This window comes from Arachis duranensis, chromosome 4, assembly GCF_000817695.3.
Source record: "Arachis duranensis cultivar V14167 chromosome 4, aradu.V14167.gnm2.J7QH, whole genome shotgun sequence".
In the NCBI taxonomy this organism is placed as follows: domain Eukaryota; kingdom Viridiplantae; phylum Streptophyta; class Magnoliopsida; order Fabales; family Fabaceae; genus Arachis; species Arachis duranensis.
The window spans coordinates 87,062,737-87,068,052 of NC_029775.3; positions in this window are offsets into that span (position 1 = coordinate 87,062,737).

Genomic DNA, 5,316 nt, shown 5'->3' on the forward strand with positions numbered 1-5,316 from the left:
GTCTGTCACTAACGCCCAGCCTTCAGGAGTTTGAAGCTCGTCACAGTCATTCAATCCTTGAATCCTACTCAGAATACCACAGACAAGGTTTAGACCTTCCGGATTCTCTTGAATGCCGCCATCAATTCTAGCTTATACCACGAAGATTCTGATTAAGGAATCCAAGAGATATTCACTCAATCTAAAATAGAACGGAGGTGGTTGTCAGGCACACGTTCATAGGTGAGAATGATGATGAGTGTCACAGGTCATCACATTCGTCATGTTTAGGAACAAGTGATATCTTAGAATGGAATCAAGCATGATTGAATGAAAAACAGTAGTCATTGCATTAATCCATCAAGACACAGCAGAGCTCCTCACCCCCAACCATGGGGTTTAGAGACTCATGCTGTAGAAGATACAATGAGAAACGTGTAAAGTGTCATGATGTACAGATACAATATCAAAAGGTCCTATTAATAGTGAACTAGTAACCTAGGGTACACAGAAATGAGTAAATGACGTAAAAATCCACTTCTGGGGTCTACTTAGTGTGTGCTTGGTTTGAGCATTGAAGCTTTCATGTGTAGAGACTTTTTCTGGAGTTAAACGCCAGCTTTTATGCCAGTTTGGGCGTTTAACTCCAATTTTTATGCCAGTTCCGGCGTTAAACGCTGGGAATTCTGAAGCTGATTTGCAACGCCGGTTTGGGCCATCAAATCTCGGGCAAAGTATGGACTGTTATACATTGCTGGAAAGCCCAGGATGTCTACTTTCCAACGCCGTTGAGAGCGAGCCAATTGGGCTTCTGTAGCTCCAGAAAATCTACTTCGAGTGCAGGGAGGTCAGAATCCAACAGCATCTGCAGTCCTTTTCAGCCTCTGAATCAGATTTTTGCTCAGGACCCTCAATTTCAGCCAGAAAATACCTGAAATCTCAAAAAAACACACAAACTCATAGTAAAGTCCAAAAAAGTGAATTTTAACTAAAAAATAATAAAAATATAATAAAAAATAACTAAAATATACTAAAAACATACTAAAAACAATGCCAAAAAGCGTATAAATTATCCGCTCATCAATGGAGAGAAGTCAAGTGGCAGCAATCACCACTTCAACTTAAGAGGAAGCAGCTGAAGAAGAAGAAGGCACTCAGGAGCAAGCGTACATTGGAAATTCACCTAGATACAACCATGATCCATACTCCAAGACCTACAACCCTGGATGGAGGAATCACCCAAACTTTGGGTAGGGTAATCAACAAGACCAAGGCCAAGATCAGAGACGTCACAACTCTAACAACAACACAGCTCCCCAACAATTCACACAGAGGACATACCAACAAAACCACCTCAATACATCTCACCCTTCTACTTCTACCCTCAACATACCATCAATTGATGACAGAATTTCTAAGATTGAAACCTTACTTGAAAGCATATGCAAAGACATTCAAGACAATAAGGTGTTCAAAGAGGATGTAAGAGCCAGTATGAAGAATCGGGGGGAAGCAATCAAGAAGCTGAAATTCCAAGTGGGATATTTGTCTGAGAAGATTCCCAGACCCACTGATTGTTTTCCAAGTGACACGGAGAAGAATTCGAGAGGTGAAACGAAGAAAGTTAGATGGGAGGATTGCAATATGGTCACTACAAATAACAAGGAGACTGAAGACAAGCCAAGCAAGCTGTCAGAACAACCTGAAAATACCTTAGTAGAGAAGGAGAAGAAAGACCAACAAGAACCAGAAATCTCACAACAGGAGCTGCTGAGACTATATGCACCATTTCTTTAACTGCTAAAGGGTGCTGTGGGAAAGAGAATGTACTCAAGGTTCTTAGACTCGTTTGCATCTTTGAATGTGAACATACCATTCATCAAGGTCATTCAGCAAATGCCAGCATTCATCAAGTATATGAAGGAACTACTTCCCAGGAAGAGCTCACTCAAGAGGGGCCAGACTATAGTGATGAACAAGGATTGCAGCACCCTCATTCAAACACAATTGCCTGCGAAAAGAAAAGACCCAGGGAGTTTTCATGTCCCTTGTGCTATAGGGGAAACAAATTTTGATAGAGCACTTTGCGATTTGGGAGCAAGCATCAACTTAATACCCCTATCCCTGGTAAAAAGGCTGCAGATCAATGAGATACTACCTACAGATGTATTCATAAGGCTGGCTGACAAGACTCAAAAGCAAGCAGTAGGAGTGGTGGAAAACGTGTTGCTCAAAGTTGGGAAATACTTTCTCCCAACAAACTTTGTCATCCTGGACATGGAAGAGAGTCATCTGCACCCAATCATATTGGGGAGACCATTTCTAGCCACTGCTAGAGCACTCATAGATGTGGAGAAAGGGGAGCTAATATTAAGGATCCATGATGAACAACTGAGCTTCAGTGTTTTCGAACTCTCACTAGAAAAAGATGAAGAGGACAAAGAACCGAGCAAAGATCATCATGAGGTACTAAAGGAAGAAGCAAGCATTGAAGCACAACCAGCTCATTCTGAGATTCACTGGGTTGATGGACAAGGCAAACAGCAAGTGCCACAGGTCAAGGAAAAATTGGAGGAACCTAAGCCACCAGAAGCAAGTGAAGGCAGCAACAAAGGCTCATCAAAAAATGAAGCCACCAAGAGTAAGAAAAAAGCACCAGGGACAAAGAAGAAGGTACCAAGGGGGTGGCGGAACAAGAAGATCCCTACGGAAGATTTCTCTCTAGGGGATAAAGTAGTCTCAGCCTATTTCACAGATATCCCCCCTAATCTCCCCACTGTACCATCTCAGCTACCTAAGGTCTTCACCATCAACAGAGTTCTCTCCTTGGAGCATGTAGAAATCATTGATACAACCAATGGATACAAGTCAACGACCAGAGGAGAAGACTTCAAGCATTACCAACCACCATAATAAGGGGGTAACGTCAAGCTAGTGACGTTAAAGAAGCGCTTCATGGGAGGCAACCCATGTTTTACATGCTTTCAGAAGTTAGTGAATAACTCAATATTCATGAATTCCAACCAAAACTTGACGAACACGTGTAAAATTTTTATGCAGAATATAGTGAAGAATAAGTTTGGTGTTCAAGCATTCGTCTGAAAGCTTTGAACACAACCTTTCATCACAGTGCTCCAAACTAAGTTTGGTGTCACCCTATGGTGCCACCAATGTGCATATAAAGATACACAGTTAGTCAGTTAGTGGAATTCAGGAATAAACAAATTCTTTTATTACTCAAGCTGTAGATGTTAAAGCATTTTTTGTCTCTTTTATAAAAGTAGTTCTTACTCTTCTTATTTCATCTTTATAGGGAAAAGAAAGGAGCATTGAGGAGATTGATAGGACAAGTGAAAAGAAATGGTTCGGCACTTTATGAAGAGATACACACACACGTGACTCAAGGAAGAATGTATTGGAAAATGTTGCCATGCAACATGGAAGAAAAAGGAACCTTGATGACCGAACCAATAACCACAATAAAGTGGTGATCCTTGTCCTTTAGCATGCATAACCCCAACCGTCCATCGAACAACAAGTTCATCAATCCACACCATCCATTCACTTACAACCTCCCTGTATAAGTAAGCCTTGATCCGTACTCATTCTTAACTTTCATCACACACTCTTCATAGATATCCATTTGGAAACTCAGCACTTCTTATCTCATTAAAAACGTTCCCTCCCCCTCACTCTCTTCATTGCCATAAAACCCTAAACAACCAGAAGTCTCCACAACCTTACCACCTTCACATAAGAACTATTATTCATGGCATCCTCAAGTGCCAAGAGAAGGAAGGGAAAAGAACCCATGGAGGAACACCCGTATGATGAGAAGAGGTTTAGAAGCTTGCATCATGCATTGGAATATGGGTGGATGGTTAGTAAGGAAATCATCTATGAGTTGGGATTTCAAGATAGGAAGAGTGAGTGCCCGGAAATCTCAGAGAAGGTAGAAAGGAGAAGATGGGAGCTCCTCACTGACCCGGTCACTAAGGTGAATGCAAACCTTATAAGAGAATTTTATGCAAATGCAGTCCGGTATGATAAGAAAGATGAGTTGTATATAAGCTTTGTGAGAGGAAAGATGGTGGATTTTGGTCCCATGAGTGTAATGAGGGCATTGAAGCTACGGTCTATACCATTTGAAGAAGAAAGTTATCACTCAAGGATGGATAACAACCCCAATTATGACCAGATCTTGCGAGACCTTTGTGTACCCGGAGTTGACTGGGAAAGGGGCGCGGGAAATAAGCCAAAATTCATCAAGAGAACGGATCTCACTCCTGAAGCCAAAGGGTGGTTTGAGCTAGTGAGGAGATCTATCCTCCCAGCTGCAAACAACTCAGAGGTGAATCTAGAGAGGGCAACAATGGTGCATTGCATACTCAAGGGAGGAGAAATCAAGGTTCATGAAATCATAGCTCAAGGCATTAGAAAGATGGCAGAGAAAAGTGACGCAAGAGGGACGTTAGGTTACCCCAGCACTATTTACCGACTATGCAAGAAAGCTGGGGTGGAGTTTGAGGATGAGGATCCTGTATGGATAAAGGAAGGTATTCCAATAACAGTTCGAAGGATGAATGCTGCAGCATCCCCCATACCTCAAAAGAAGCAAAGAAAGAGTACATGCCCTCAAGTAGTGGAAGGACAAGCCCCAGAGGGGCAAGCACCACAGACCTTGGACATGCACCAACTACAGGAAGCCATTGATGGCTTATCTAGACAGTATTTAGAAGGCCAAGGAGCACAGAAAGAGATGCAACTACAGATGATGAGGCAGCAAGAGGAAGTACTATCAAGATGGACAACTCAACAAGGTGAGTGGCAAAGGCAAATGATGGAACAGCAACAAAGTCAAGGGCAACAATGGGGAGAAACATTCAACAGGATAGAGCAAAGGCAAAATGAGCAACAAGAGTCCATCCAGAGGCTAATCAACATCCAATCATATCAAGGGGCACACATACATGAGATGCATCGAAGGCAGATAGAACACACAGAACTACTGGACGAGCAAAGGGCATTTGCAGAAAGTGTTTACATGAGCGAGACAGGACATCACATAAACACTCAAGCCAGGCTCGGGTACCTAGTAGGACAGCTACCTATATTACACCCAGGAATCACAAGGTATGAAGAAGTGAAGGATGAATTAGCACAAGAAGAGAGACAAAGGGTGGAAGAGAGCCATGAATCAGTGAGGAAGGCACTTGCGGATTGGAAGCAAGCAAGACTGGCACGGCTGCGAGGAAGTGCAAGAGGACACAAGGAGGACCAGCAAGGAGAAGAGCAAGGACGGCCACAAAAGTAAAAGGTGGTGGAGTTCCTTCGTTA